Source organism: Carcharodon carcharias, chromosome 20, assembly GCF_017639515.1.
Source record: "Carcharodon carcharias isolate sCarCar2 chromosome 20, sCarCar2.pri, whole genome shotgun sequence".
NCBI lineage: Eukaryota > Metazoa > Chordata > Chondrichthyes > Lamniformes > Lamnidae > Carcharodon > Carcharodon carcharias.
In genome coordinates, this window is record NC_054486.1 from 29,429,600 (window position 1) to 29,445,783 (window position 16,184).

Genomic DNA, 16,184 nt, shown 5'->3' on the forward strand with positions numbered 1-16,184 from the left:
AAACCTCTCAGCTTCTCCACCACTCTTTCCTCTTTTAAGATGCTCCTTAAAACTTACCTCTTTTACCAAGCTCTTAGCCATCTTTCCTAATGTTTCCTCATGTGGCTTGATGTCAAATCTGCTTTGGAATGCTTGTGCAAAGTTTCTTGGAATATTACAAGGTGCTATATAAATGTTTTATTATAGTGATTACATGCAGCAAAGGAAGAAAAACCATTGTTCATACTTTGTGCACGCGGAAATCATAGGTTATAATGCCAGTTTCTTGTTACTAACAAGCTTAAGTTTAGACTTGTTATATTTCTTAACTTTCAAAAAATATAATATTTCATCTGGCTAATTCTCCTTTGAGCTCAGCCCAACCAAGACTGGGGTGAGGGTGAACTACTTCAAGCCCGTTGAAAATCATTAGGGGAAATTTATTGGTAAGCAAGTTCGGGTCAAAGGTTTAAAATAGAAATTAATATAAAAATTAGTGAAGTTTAGCATGTCAATTATCCAGTGATAGGATACATCTGGGTGGAGAACATACGATAAGATTAAGCTGATGCAATAACTGCTTAGGAACAAGGTAACAGGTAACAGACAATGAGTGAACTGTTTGTGAAGTGCTGTGAGCCTACAGCATAATGCAATCAGTTCTTCATTAAGGCAATCAATTCTTCGTTAATGCATCAGTTCTTTGCTAATGCAATCAGTTCTCTGTTAAATTTGTGAGCCTACACATGCAAGACAGCTTCGAAATTGTAAGAAGCAAAAGGTATATAAACTGATGTAATTGGTTGAATGGCAGAGTTCACTTTGGACTGCCCAAGATGGCTCTCCCTGCGTATGCTTGTACAATAAACGATCGAAAACCGTACCTGAAGTCTCCGAGGTGTTTGTCAATTTCACTGCAACAAAAAACTACTGTATAAAGTACTCGATAAACAAAAGTCATTGAAAAACAAAACATTTGAAATCAGATTATTTTAGATGGGAAAACTGGAGTCTAACAATGGCCCAGATTTTGCGTTGTAATGACAGTGAAAATATCAACATTTGTGATCATAGCCTCACCCCAGTGTTAATTTTCCAAAATTCGCTAGATTCTGGAAAGGCTCCATCAGTTTGGAAAGTAGCAAATATAACCTCTCTATTCAAGAAGGGAAGGAGGCAGAAAACAGGAAGCTATAGGCCAGCTAGCTTGATGTCTGTCGTGGGGAAGGTGTTAGAATCAATCATTAAGGAGCTGGGCACTTAGAAGAGCTCAAGACAATTGGGAAGAGTCAGCATGGTTTTCTGAAAGGAAAATCATGTTTAACCAATTTATTGGAGTTTTTGGAAGGAGCAACAAGTGCTGTGGATAAAGGGGAGCCTGTAGACATACTGTACTTGGATTTCCAGAAGACATTTGATAAGGTGCCACATCAAAGGTTATCACAGAAAATAAAAGCGCATGGTGTAGGGTGTAACATATTAGCATGGATAGAAAATTGACTGGCTGACAGAAAGCAGAGAGTATACATAAATAGATCTTTTTTGGATTGGCAGGATGTGACGAGAGGAGTCCCACAGGGGTCTGTACTGGGGCCTCAGCTTTTTACAATTTACATCAATAACCTCAATGAGGGGAGTGAAGACATGGTAGCTAAATTTGCAGATGATAGAAAGATAGGTAGGAAAGTGTGCTGTGAAGAGGACATGAGGAGGTTGTAGATGGATATAGATAAGTTGAGTGATGGGCAAAGATCTGGCAAATGGAGCTTAATGTGGGAAAATATGAAGTTGTTGAAGGTGCTGAAGGATCTAGGTATTCTAGTACATGAGTCACAAAAAGTTGGTATACAGATACAGCAAGTAATTAAGAAGGCTAATGGAATGCAATCCTTTATTATGAGAGGGATTGAACATAAAAGGAAGGATGTTATGCTTCAGTTATACAGGGAATTGGTGAGACTGCACCTCGAATACTGTGTGCAGTTTTGGTCTCCTTATTTAAGGAAGGATATAAATGCATTGGAGGTGGTTCAGAGGAGGTTTACTAGATTGATACCTGGAATGAGCGGGTTGTCTTAAGAGGAAAGGTTGGACAGACAAGACTTGTTTCCACTGGAGTTTAGAGGAGTGAGAGGTGATTTGATTGAAGATCCTGAATGGCCTTGACAAGGTGGACATTGAAAGGATGTGGGTGAGTCCCTCGTGAGAACGAGGGGGCATGGTTTTAAAATTAAGGGTTGCCCTTTTGGGACAGAGATGAGGAGAAATATTTTCTCTGAGGGTTGTGTGAGTTTGGAACTCTCTTCCTCAGAATGCAGTGGAGACAGGGTCATCGAATATTTTTAAGGCAGAGGTAGATAGATTCTTGTTAGGCAAGGGAATCAAAGGTTATCAGGGTTAGATGGGAATGTGGAAATCGAAACACAAGATCATCAGCCATGATCTTATTGAATGGCAGAGCACGCTTGAGGGGCCGAATGGTCTACTCATGTTCCGATTTCTTATGTTCACCATGTTACAACAGATCCTTTTGTTTTTGACAAGCAGGCTGGATACAAGTGTTGCATCTATTGAACACTTGAATATAATGAAACAGGTGTTTCCACTTAGCAACATTTCTCACCAACATTACGATGAAACTCGAATCTAGAATCAACACAATTTCACTGCTAAGTCTCACAAGGCTTCCTGGAGGGATAGACTCATGGCGTGCAACTACAATGCAATGTCAAACCAAATTTAAACTGTGCCTGAGGTTTCCATTTTGACCTCCTGGACACTTTTTAAGTGGACCTGGAGTAAATTAAAATATGCTGGCACAGTTATCCCACTCTGTCCACATGGTAACATTTTAACTGCTAGGAGACGCACGCTGTGCATGGCTGTTATCACACATTGCCTGGAGAATAGTAGTTCCTGAAGGGCCATGTACACTATATACTGTCAGTTCAGACTGCCACAGCTGAAGGGCACTCTCTATTGCATCAATGTAACTTTATTTTCCAATCTAGTGCACCAGCCATATCACCTTTCAGAGACTACCAATTTGTGAGCAGTGTTATCCTATGGTGTTAAGATCACCAGGCATCAAGAGAACACTCTAAACTCACTTCTCACTTAAAATCAATTTAGTCAGCAGAGAGACATTCATTCCATCAGCTTGGGTTGGACTGAATCCCAGATCAAAGGACAATTTGTTAATCTACTTACATAATGGAGAATAACATTGTGAGTTTGCTCTCTCAGTTGGCTATCAAAGGGAGAGGACAAGTAAAAATGAAGCAATTCCCCAAAGAGAAGAATGGAAACAAGGGTGGGGATTGAGGTGCAGGTTAAGTCCATCAGTTTGATATAGATGCTAGAATAGAAAGCCACATATCCAAATTTGCTGATGACCCAAAGATAGGTTGCACTTTAAGTAGTGTAGATGGAAGCATAAAATTGCAAAGAGATTTTGATAGATCCTCACTGGTGGCGGAGACCCCACAAATATCCCCATCCTCAATGATGGCGGAGCCCAGCCCATCAGTGCAAAAGATAAGGGTGAAGCACTTACTACAATTTTCAGCCAAAAATGCCGAGTGGATGATCCATCTCAGCCTCCTCCGGAGGTCCCCAGCATTGCACATGGCAGCCTTCAGCCAATTCAATTCACTCCATGTGATACCAAGAAACAGCTGAAGGCACTGGATACTGCAAAGGCTATGGGCCCTGACAATATCCTGGCAATAGTACTGAAGACATGTGCTCCAGAACTTGCCGCGCCCCTAGCCAAGCTGTTTCAGTACAGCTACAACATTGGCATCTACCCAGCTATGTCGAAAATTGCCTAGGTATGTCTTGTACACAAAAAGCAGGACAAATCCAATCCCATCAGCCTACTCTCCATCACCAGTAAAGGAATGGAAGGGGTCATCAACAGTGCTATCAAGCGGCACTTGCTTAGCAATAACCTGCCCACTGACGCCCAGTTTGGGTTTCACCAGGGCCATTCAGCTCCTGACCTCATTACAGCCCTGGTTCAAACATGAACGAAAGAGCTGAACTCCCAAGGTGAGGTGAGAGTGACTGCCCTTGACATCAAGGCCACATTTGACAGAGTGTGGCATCAATGAGCCCTGGCAAAACTGGAGCCAATGGAAATCAGGGGGAAAATTCTCTGCTGGTTGGAGTCATATCTAACACAAAAGATGATAGTGGTTGCTGGAGGTCAGCCATCTCAGCTCCAGGACATCACCACTAGAGTTCCTCAGGGTAGTGTTTGTGGCCCTGCCATCTTCAGCTGCTTCACCAATGGCCTTCCTTCCATCAAAAAGTTAGAAGTGGAAATGTTTGCAGATGATTGCACGATGTTCAGCACCATTCGCGACTCCTCAGATATTGAAGTAGTCCGTGTCTAAGTGTAGCAAGACCTAGACAATATCCAGGCTTGGGCTGACAAGTGGCAAGTAACATTCACGCCACACAAATGTCAAGCAATGACCATCTCCAACAAGAGAGAATCCAACCATTGCCCCTTGATGTTCAATGGCATTACCATCACTGAATCACCCACTATCAACATCCTGGGGGTTACCATTGACCTGAAACTGAACTATACTAGCCATGTAAATACTGTGGTTACAAGAGCAGGTCAGAGGCTAGGAATTGTGCGACGAGTAACCCACTTCCTGACTCCCCAATGCCTGTCCAACACCTACAAGGCACAAGTCAGGAGTGTGATGGAATACTCCCCACTTGCCTGGATAAGTGCAGCTCCCACAACACCCAAGAAGCTTGAACCACTCAGGATAAAGCAGCCCACTTGATTGGCACCACATCCACAAACATTCACTCCTTCCACCACCGAGGCACAGTAGCAGCAGTGTGCACCGTCTACAAGATGCATTGCAGGAATTTACCAAGGCTCCTTCAGCAGCACTTTCCAAACCCACAACCGCTACCATCCAGAAGGGCAAGGGCAGCAGATAGATGGGAACACCAACATCTGGAAGTTCCCCTTCAAGTCACTCACCATCCTGACTTGAAAATATATCGCCGTTCCTTCACTGTCGCTGGGTCAAAATCCTGGAACTCCTTTCCCTAACAGCACTGTGGGTGTACCTACACCACATGGACTGGAGAGCTTCAAGAAGGCAACTCACCACCATCTTCTCAAGGGCTATTAGGAATGGGCAATAAGTGTAGGCAAATGTGATGCCTTCCACATCGGACCTAAAAAGGATAGACTAGGGCACTTTCTAACCAGGGCAGGGATCGGGAACTGGGAGTGACATGGTTCAAAAAATAGCCATCACCATGGAGAAAGTGGTGAGTTAGAGGGACAGATGAAGAGGGTGAGAGAGGGATGGAGAGGGAGAGAGGTGGGGGGGAGGGAGAGAGAGAGAGACACACAAGGGAGAGAAAGAGAGTGAAAGAGAGCAGGGAGAGTCACCTTTACCCCCAACTCATACATCCTCTTCAGCAATCCACCTCTCCCACTATTATGGACCGATCAGAAACCCACTTCCCACTCTCGCACCACCAATGCACCCCCCCAACAGTCTTTCACCATCCTGCATCGGTCACCAGCACCCACCACCTTTCCACCCCAGTCAAAGCGTCACCGGCCCAGTGATTGAGAAAAGGTTGAACACCTTGGGTTAACATATGGCCTTTATATCTAGGGGAGTAGCAAACAAGGGCACAGACGTCAGGCTTCAGCTATATAAAGCCCTGGTTAGATCACACCTGGAAAACTGTAACAGTTCTGGGCATATATTGGCTTTGGAGAGAGGGCAGCATAGATTTATCAGAATTATACCTGGATTCTAAGGGTTAATTTACGAGGAAAGATCACACAAACTAGAGTTGTATCCCTGGAATTTAGAAGGGTAAGCAGTGACTTGATTGAAGTTTTCATGATATTAAGGAGAACAGACAGAGTAGGTGGATAGAGACAAATGATTTTCACCAGTTGGGGAGTCTGTAGGACTAGGGAACATAGTCTAAAAATCAGGAGTGAAATTAGAAAAGAATTCTGAACACAAAAAGTTATAGAAATTTGTTCTGCAAGTGGCAACTGATCTATGATCAACTGCAGATGTTAAATTTGAGACTGATAGACTTTTGCTATCCAAGAGTATTAAGAGGTATGGGGCAAAGGCGGCTATATAGATTTAGGTCACAGATCAGCCATTCATTGAATGGTGGTGGAATAGGCTTACGGGGCTAAATGATCCTGTTTTTGTGTTCCTGGGTATTAATGGTTTGTTAATCATATTGTTAGGGTACACAGGTGAAAGTCATTCTTTAATTAAGTACTTTGAGCACAAATAAATAGGAAAAACTGGGACACTGGGTGTGAGGAGAACTATGTGACTGAACAAAATCAACAAATACTCACAGTAAAGAAACGTTCTGTGTCTTAGTTTTGAATTCAGTAACTGGCTTGGATTCTATTAACACTAATCAGAAGGACAGGGAATGCCAAATGGGGAAATCTGAACCAGGATAATAACTTAAAGTCAGCGAATAATGCAAGGAAACTAAAATCAACAGTGAAATAAAATTGAACATTTTTTCCAAAATGGACTGCTACTTTGTGGTGAACCTTTTTTTTTAAAAAAACAAGATTAAGCAGCATGATTGGTCCAAGCACACTGGATTGGCTGCTCCAGCTCAATAAGTGCCCTTGATCAGGGCTCACATCACTTTGATTTAAGATTTTAGCAGGGATCTCCCAGGAGATGCAGTGTGGTGTTACATCAGAGTTTGCGAATGGACAGTTCAGGCCGGGAAGTCAACTTGCACCAGACATTTGGAGCAATTTTGGTGCAATTTGCCCATCACTGTCCACATCAGTCCTACCACAGTGACAGGGTGACAGCATAATAAAACACTAATTTCTTCTATTAACCTCTTTTCACTCAGGGTAAAAGTGGCTCACTCTACAGCTTTAAAATCACATTTCTAGTAGAATTAGAAATCTCAGTTGTACCACTGAAAGCATTTCTGTAAAATATTGAGTAGGTTTTCTGCTACCCTACATAAATAAAGAAAAATTCACACAAGGGTTAAATAGTAAGTGGAACAATTTGCCCATCACAATGTATTTCTGTTTCACATTAGCTCCACCACAGTGACAGACAACAGTATAATAAAGCACCAATTATTTCTATTTACTTCTCTTTACTCACATTCAAGTTACCTATAAGTCACTTTGCAGTTTTAAAACCATATTTCTGGAAGAGTTACAAATGTCAGTTGTACCATAGAAAGCATTTCTGTAAAATAATGAATACGTGTTCTGCCATCTTACGTACTAAAAAAAATCTACACAATGGTTAAACAGCAAGTATTACCACCATATCTTTGCTAAACTTCACTGAAAAGAAGTACATCATGTATTGCATTTTAATATATTAATACAGTTTCTCCCATGCAGTTTCTGACACTTGGTTAGATCTTCACATATGTTGCTAGATGGTGATTGTCAATGAGGCATCAGAACTTGGGAAGGAGCTAAAAAGAAACATTGAAGAAATCCACTGGTTTAACTAGTAATTTGTGACAAATTATGGGCACCACTTGGAAGGAAAATAACAGGTTCCACTGTACTGTACTGAAAACTGGACTCTGACAAAGACACGGTGGCTGAATGCTTTTGGAAAGTGCTGTGCAAGGTCGATGCTCAGAATCAGTTTAGAGGACCGAGCAAGCAACTCCATAGAATAATGAGGAGTGGCCATGCTGCAGTAAGTAGCAGAACATGCTTTGCTGACAAGACTGTCAGTATGGTTGAAGATTGCATCTTCTAATGATGATGAATGAATTCTGGCTGTGAAAACACCACATGGGAGGTTGAAGCTGCGGCTGTATGACTTTGTATGGGAAAATATTAATGGTAGGCAACAGTGGGCTAACAGAGGAGAGATTTAACAGTATAATCTCTAGTCAATTCAGAAAAGACAGCTGTTTACTTTCCTGCATGACATCAATAAGCTTCATGACAAATTCAATAACCAACCTGTCAATTCTTACTAAGTTTAGTTTAATTATTATTAATCACATTGCTGTAAACTGAATAAATAAAAATGGAAGGAACTTATTTTTATGAAGTGCCTCATCACAGCACTGATAGGAATGAAGTTAGTCTATTTCGGGTGGTTTGTTAAATGATGAATACCGGCCAGGTCACAAGGAGAACTTTTCTTTAGGGTTATGAAGCATTGTGTGAGAGGTCTAGTGTGAAAATAAACGGTGTGAGGATGCCTGGAGGAATATTGCAGCTGAAGGCTGGAATAAATTTGAAGAGTGTGAGAACCCTAGTGGAGCATTGCAGGAAACCACAGAGTAGCATGGTGGAAGAGGCCCGAATGAATTTGAACAGTGTGGGGAATTTGGGAGGCAGCAGAGCTGAAACAAAGTTGGGAAGAATTTGAAAAATTTACACCTTAGACAACAGAGAGAGGAGCAGCAGAAACCGAGGAATAAAAGGTCAATTATTTATCCACCCTATAATTTTAACAATATAGGAGATTAAGGGGTTATTTAAAAATAAGAGGCAAAGGCAAAATCCTAAACTATCAACTTTACATATGTAAATAGATATAAATAGGCTTAACATACTAAATTGAGGAATAGAAATAACTAATTTAGTATTAAGGCAATTAAGTTAATACATCAGAGAAATAAATCAATTATGATGACAGATAAAAGGATCTGATTGGATAGATTAAAAAAAGAAACTATTTCTTCTGGGGGGACAGGGCCAGAACAATGGGTTGTGATCTTAAAATTAGTGCTAACTCATGCAAGGGTGAAATCAGGAAGTACATTCACAAAATGGGAGTGGAAATCTGGAACTATTTCCCCTTAAAGGTCATGGATGCTGTGTGAATTCAACTTTTTAAGATTTTGAGATTGACAGAATTTTGTTAGGTGAGTGTATCAACAGTTATGGATCAAAAGTGATTTGATATCCAGATCAGCCCTGGTCTGATTTGATTGAATGGCACAAGCAGGCTTGAATTGGCTACTCGAGCTCCAATATTCAAATAGTGCCATGTGTTTAAATAAGCTTGCTGTTGTAAAATGTCACCTAACGTTTTCCCAAAGCTGACAGCACCTCAGAAACTCCTCAACCTTGGCCAGTATTGTCATGAATGCATAACCTGCTCATCAGTTTACACTTCCAACTTTGTCTCCTATGACTTGTTTACACTGACTGGAGGTCAGCAGGGGTTTGATGACTCCAGGTCTGACTGTTGACTGCCAGTGTAAATGGGGGTATTTTTGTTCTTGATATAAATTAAATCCATTTTTGGGGTAGGTTTCACACAGTGAAACAAATTGTAATGCAGACTTTTTGTTGGTTTCTTGCTGCTTTCTGTATCTTAGCCTCAATATGAGCTGCGTCAAAAAATACAAGAAAAAGGTACTCATATTTCTAATCTCTGTGTGCAGCCATACCTAAGCCATTTTAGATGTCCATTAAGCTGGCCTTGTTATATGCAGTAACAATGGGACTGAACCCTGACAGATCAAAGCAATGGTTAAACAAAGTTAGAGAGCTCTATAATATTATGCTTGGCTGGAATCCAACATACTCAGTGAGTATTTCATATTGTGTCATTCTAATGCGTGACAGTTTTGATGCCAAGTTACTTAACAACTCAGTGCTTTGCATAATTGTGATCTCCTAATCAGAAAGAAATGCCTGTGTTAATGGTTTTAGAGTGACCAGTGCCCAGTGATGGCAATTAACAGCTGCTTTTATTTTATTCAAACCCTTATGAGAACTATAATCCCATTCATTCCAAAGAAAGGTAATGACACAAGCATCCCTTCAGTAAAAACAGATACCATCTGCAAACAAAACACGTAAATTGTTCAGAGAAATACATGTGCGCACATCATTGGCCTTTTTCTCAACTCAGTTGTGGCTGGAGTGCAAATCCACGGGTGTTGAGCACCAGTCATCAGTACCACGCTAACTTTGTGTGCACGAGTGCAAGCAGCAAATATTGGCAGGATATTTGGTTGTTAAGGATCCTACTACCAAGCCTGATAGGATCTAACTAGTGTTTAGGTTTGCTTTCCAGCATGTGTCGTTAAAAAATGATCAGAAGGGGGAAATCCTGCTGGTCTTCCCTTTCGTATGCCTGTGGTTCTGAAATCTGCCTTCCAATCGGGATCAGTTATTAAATATTTAATATGTAGCAAAGTGTTATAGTACTGAACAACAAATGGGCTCTTTATGATCTAGCTTATGGCCCTCTAATAAGAGTTTCAATACTTCTGAAGATTCCACCCCCCCCGCCCCAACCCAGCAACACCACCTCTCTTGAAGGTGCTTTCTCTTACTAGGCACAGGTTGCCTGGGTGACTATTCGTAATATGAGAGGCTAGAAAAGTGCTTGCAGGCAATTCAAATGTGGAGACAGCCAAAGCTGTGCCGCCACATAAGAAATAGGTGCAGGAGTAGGCCATGAGGCCTCTCGAGTCCACTCTGTCATTCAATACGAACATGACTGACCTTCAGGCTGAACTCCATTTTCCTGCCCACTTCACATATTCCTTGATTCCAAGTGACCAAAATCTGTCTATCTCAGCTTTAAATGATGGAGCTTTCACAACCCTCTGGGGTAGAGAATTCCAAAGATTTACAAGCCTCTGAGTGAAGAAATTTCTCCTCTTTTCAGTCTTAAATAATTGACCCCTTATCCCGGGACTGTGCCCTTGCGTTGTAGATTCCTCAGACAGGGGAAACAGCCTCTCAGTATCTACCTTGTCAAGCTCAGGCCGCACCTGACGACCACATGTAGCTGGAGCCTCAGCTGATTCTTTCCCTGGATAGACCAGAGTGCTGTGGCCAAAGTTGGCACCCTCAACTGATGAGATCAGCTAGCTCAGAAAAGACCAATCTTTTCAGCCTGCACGGCTACTCTACACAATGCACGATACTCACTAAACCATTTAGAAAGTTAATTTTTACCACAAAGATAAAACCAAACCATGCCACTGTTGCACTGAAATACCAATGATAGCTGGTGATACAGTTACAATGATTGATCACAGCAATACACTATTCTAGTGCCTGCAGAATAGTTTTGTTTGCAAAAACATGCAAATCTGCAGTTTAAAAGCAGACTCACAAGGAAATGTATCAGCATGCTTTATACAGGGAGATTCTATCATCACTGGTGCTGGAAGCTGAAGAGTTAGCAATCCCTGCACAATGATATTAACTGGCCTCCGGGGTGCAGGAATAATAACCCCTTTAAACTGGCCTAAAGAGCTCTGGGCTTGCCACCATGCACAAGTTACACATGCTTGATTCATGGTAGCCCCTGGGGATGCCATCTGGCCTTGTAATTTACCACAAAAGGACACAAGTGTCAAATATGTCGGGCATGAAACTGCACAAAAACTAAAAAAAAAACAAACTTAAGTGTAATGAGTTGGGTTACATGGCTGGTTGCTGTCAAACAGATGTGCAGGGTCCATCTGCAGTATGTGTTTTTTAAGTTGTGTGGACTTAGTGCAATTGTCAATTTCACTCTGCAAAGTTGGCAAAAAATGAGGTTGAATTTTCTGTAATTCACCCTTTCGTTGATCAGTTGTACTAATGCATATGCTACTTTCTTGTTTCAATTTAGACATTTTTTTGTAGTGTTCTCTGACTGGGAAGGTATGCAGGCAGGTACCCTGATTGTAACCCTCCGACATGCACTTCATGCGGCCCATAGCCTAAGTCTGTGAGAAAAATTTACTTTCTTACTTCCTCTTCTCTTCTGTGCAAAAGAGCTCAGGACCACAGCTGTGCCACAATTGAAATGTTACTATAGGGGGAACTGTGACCTCAAACCCCCATTCTACAGTATATTGTTTTCGCTCATCTTTGGCTACACAGTGCACTCTTCTGTGGCTATGCCTGCACCCAAGTATCCCTGGAGAGGGAGCATGCAATGTTGCCTGGTACGCTTGAGACCTTATGTGACGGGTGAGCACCAAATGAGTGCACCGTCACCTTCGGGAATGTCACCTGAATTGGCTGAGTTTCCTTCAAAGTTTTTGCTTTTTGCCACAGTCTATTAGTGGTGCCTCTTCAAAAAGGGGTACTCAGTTCCTCTTATGTTTAGGTTTAGTGAGAGGAAGGAACTGAAAGAAATCAGTATTAGTAGGGAAATGGTGTTGGGGAAATTGATCGGATTGAAGGCCGATAAATCCTCAGGGCCTGATAATCTACATTCCAGAGGACTTAAGGAAGTGGCCCTAGAAATATTGGATGTATTGGTGGTCATCTTCCAAGATTCTATAGACTCTGGAACAGATCCTACAGATTGGAGGGGAGCTAATGTAACCCCACTATTTAAAAAGGGAGGTAGAGAGAAAACAGGGAATTATAGACCAGTCAGCCTGACGTTGGTAGTGGGCAAAATTCTAGAGTCCATTATAAAAGATTTAATAGCTGACCCCGTGGAAAACAGTGGCAGAATTGGACAGCGTCAGCATGGATTTATGAAAGGGAAATCATGCTTGAAGATGTAACTAGTAGAGTTGATGAGGGGGAGCCAGTGGATGTGGTTTATTTGGACTTTCAGAAGGCTTTCGACAATGTCCCACATAAGAGATTGGCATGTAAAATTAAAGCGCATGGCTTTGGGGGTAGTATATTGAGATGGATAGAAAACTGGTTGGCAGATAGGAAACAAAGTGTAGGAATAAACAGGTCTTTTTCCGAATGGCAGGCAGTGACTAGTGGGGTACCGCAGGGATCGGTGCTGGGACCCTGGTTATTTACAATCTATATTAATGATTTAGATGAGGGAATTAAATGTAATATCTCCAAATTTGCAGATGACACAAAGCTGGGTGTGAGGGTGAGCTGTGAGGAGGATGCAGAGATGCTTCAGTGTGATTTGGACAAGCTGAGTGAGTGGGCAAATGCATGGCAGATGCAGTATAATATGCATAAACGTGAGGTTATCCATTTTGGTAGCAAAAACAGGAAGGCAGATTATTATCTGAATGGCTATAAATTGAGAGAGGGGAATGTGCAACGAGACCTGGGTGTCCACGTACACCAGTCGCTGAAGGTAAGCATGCAGCTGCAGCAGGCGGTAAAGAAGGCAAATGGTATGTTGGCCTTCATAGCCAGAGGATTCGAGTACAGGAACAGGGATGTCTTGCTGCAATTGCATAGGGCTTTGGTGAGACCGCACCTGGAATATTGTGTGCAGTTTTGGTCTTCTGATCTGAGGAAGGATAACTTGCTATAGAGGGAGTGCAGCGAAGGTTTACCAGACTGATTCCTGGGATGGCGGGACTGATATATGAGGAGAGATTAAGTAGATCAGGATTATATTCGCTGGAGTTCAGAAGAATGAGGGGGGATCTCAAAGAAACCTATAAAATTCTAACAGGACTAGATAGGGTAAATGCAGGAAGGATGTTCCCGATGGTAGGGAGTCCACAACCAGGGTAGACCATTTAGGACTGAGATGAGGAGAAATTTCTTCACCTAGAGAGCGGTGAGCTTGTGGAATTCGTTACCACAGAAAGTAGTTGAGACCAAAACATTGTATGTTTACAACAAGGAGTTAGATATAGCTCTTGAGGCGAAAGGGATCAAAGGGTGTGGGGAGAAAGCGGGAGCAGGCTATTGAGTTGTATGATCAGCCATAATCATAATGAATGGCGGAGCAGGCTTGAAGGGCCAAATGGCCTACTCTTGCTCCTATTTTCTATATTTAATGTAAAAAAACTTCTGGTTGAAACAAAAAGAGGCAGATGCTAGTCTACAATTTTTATCTTTGATTATCACACTTCTACTTTTCTTCATTTCCACACTAAAATGCATGACCAGTGCCAACCATAATTAATTAATTAATTAATTCATTCATTAACACAACTGTTAACAATCTAGTCGAGATATGAAAGCACCAAAACATTTTTGAGTATTTTCACTCATTTAAAAATGTTACAAATTTGGAATGGTAGCATTTTAAACTGCAACAGAGCAATAAAAGCCAAAAGTGGAAGTGCTGGTGATGTAATACAATGCTCCTAAATGCAAGATTTCATGATTCAAACATTGTTTATATTGACCCAGGGCAGGAGAGCACCATGGTAGAAAGCAGTTAAGAGGAGATGGAACCTATCAGGTCGTGGCAGGAGCCTAAAGTTTAATCAGTGCAGGAGGAAGCAAATGACCATGGCAGTTCAGAGGTTTCAGTTTAGATGCCCTGGGATCAAGGAGAAGACTGGGTGATGGGTCTCGATTTCACCATGGAGTAGAATAACACACCTAGAACTTAGCAGCAACAGAAAAATGAAAGCTTATAAGAGCACCCACCATACTAGGATTGGCAAACAGTGCAACAAATTGGTTACGATGAAGAGGTTAGAAGTATTGGCCAGGATAGTGGGAAAATAACATAAGAACTTAAGAACATAAGAAATAGGAGGAGTAGGCTATTTAGCTCCTTGAGCCTGCTCCACAACTCAATAAGATCATGGTTGATCTGATGTGACCTTAACTCCCTTTTCTGCCTGACCCATAATCTTAGACACCCTTGTCAATCAAAAATCTGTCTAATTCAGCCTTGAAATGATCAGTTGATGAGCTTTCTCTTCTGCCCTGTTCAGGAATATGGCAGAGGTACTAGAAGACCTTAGGAGTTTACAGAAAATTAAGAGGAAAATGTGTTTGCTATGAAAGAGGAACCTGGCTTTCTTGGATGCCGCTTCAATAATGGAGAGGTAGGAGCTCCACTTCCAGAAAAAAGATACCACAATAAAAAATGTTAAATGAAGTGTCACTGATACAAGATCAGTAACTTTTGATTAATGAACATGAAGTGCGTAGGACGGATTTTCACTCCAGAGAAATAACCATCACAATACATCATTACTATTCCAGTTAATAGAAACTGCAGTTTTAAATTTCTTTTCTCTACGGGCTTTAGTGCACTGTCAAAACCAGTGTGTAGGCCAGAGAAAACACAGCTGTACTCTCTAGATTCTCATGACCTGGGGGAATGATTTCAGCTACAAGTCTAAGAGCCGATCTATTAGACGTCTCTCCAGAATTTTTGCCCTCCGAGAACAACATATCTTACATCCTTTGAGAAATGGCTCTAAATTTACAATTTGTCAGCTTATACAATGAAGGAGCGGAGTCAAGTGGTGCTCCATTTTATGGACTTCTCTAGGCCCACAACAGGGATAGTCAGTTTTCTACATTTCTATATAAATCTTGGCTAATAGTTATAACAGTAACACAATGTAACTTTATTATATGAAGCTGCCTGGCAAATGACAGCCATTTCAGGTTATTTGGTGAAAACTTCATGTTGGAATTTGCAAAAAAACGAAACCTGTAAAGAGCTCAATTTACAAATATTGTTAGGAACTAGAGATAGTTTAAGTAAGTTATATTTGTATTTGTATGTGTTAGGAATAAGCTATAGCTTTAAGTTAAGTTTTAGCTTTAAGTTTAATTTATATGATTTATTTGTGGGTTAAAAGTGTGGAGCCTGGGACTAGTTTCATTTAGAGTTTTTCTCTGGGAGAATGTTGCCTGCAAGTCTGTGGGTTTGTTTGTATACCTGCATTTTAGTGAGTTTTACGACCCTTTAAGTGGTTTAGGGACATTAAAACAAAGTAGGGAACACTGTACTGTTGCTTAGCAACAGGGGGTCCACAAAGACAGTGAAACAGAAAAGCAGTTTGAGTTCAGTTGGTAGGACCATTCCACAGAAACTGCCAGAGCAGGCAGGAAGGGAGCAGCAGGGAGCAGGTCCCAAAAGAAAAGCATGAAGTCCCAAAACCAGGAGTAGGGACAAAAAAAGATCCCAAGTTGGCAGCTAAGTCAAGGAACAGGGACCGAGAAAAAGGAACAGACCCTGTTCAGTGAAGGTAAAGTGAGGAGCAAGGGAAAAGGCTCCAGATCAAGGAGAGAAAGCTGTGGAGAGCAGAATCAAGGCAAAGTGGGCTTGCAAGAAGCCAGAAGATCTGAGCAAACAGCCAAAGGTTAATGACAAAAACAAAAAAACTGCGGATGCTGGAAATCCAAAACAAAAACAGAATTACCTGGAAAAACTCAGCAGGTCTGGCAGCATTGGCGGAGAATAAAAGAGTCGACGTTTCGAGTCCTCATGACCCTTCGAAACATCGACTCTTTTCTTCTCCACCGATGCTGCCAGACCTGCAAAGAT

At 41.5% G+C, this 16,184-nt stretch overlaps 1 protein-coding gene across 3 annotated transcripts in view; it reads right to left on the reverse strand.

Moving 5' to 3' along the window:
- rmdn3 (regulator of microtubule dynamics 3) overlaps positions 1-16,184 on the reverse strand; it is a 470,539-nt gene that overhangs the window by 22,764 nt on the left and 431,591 nt on the right. The window lies entirely within an intron of this gene.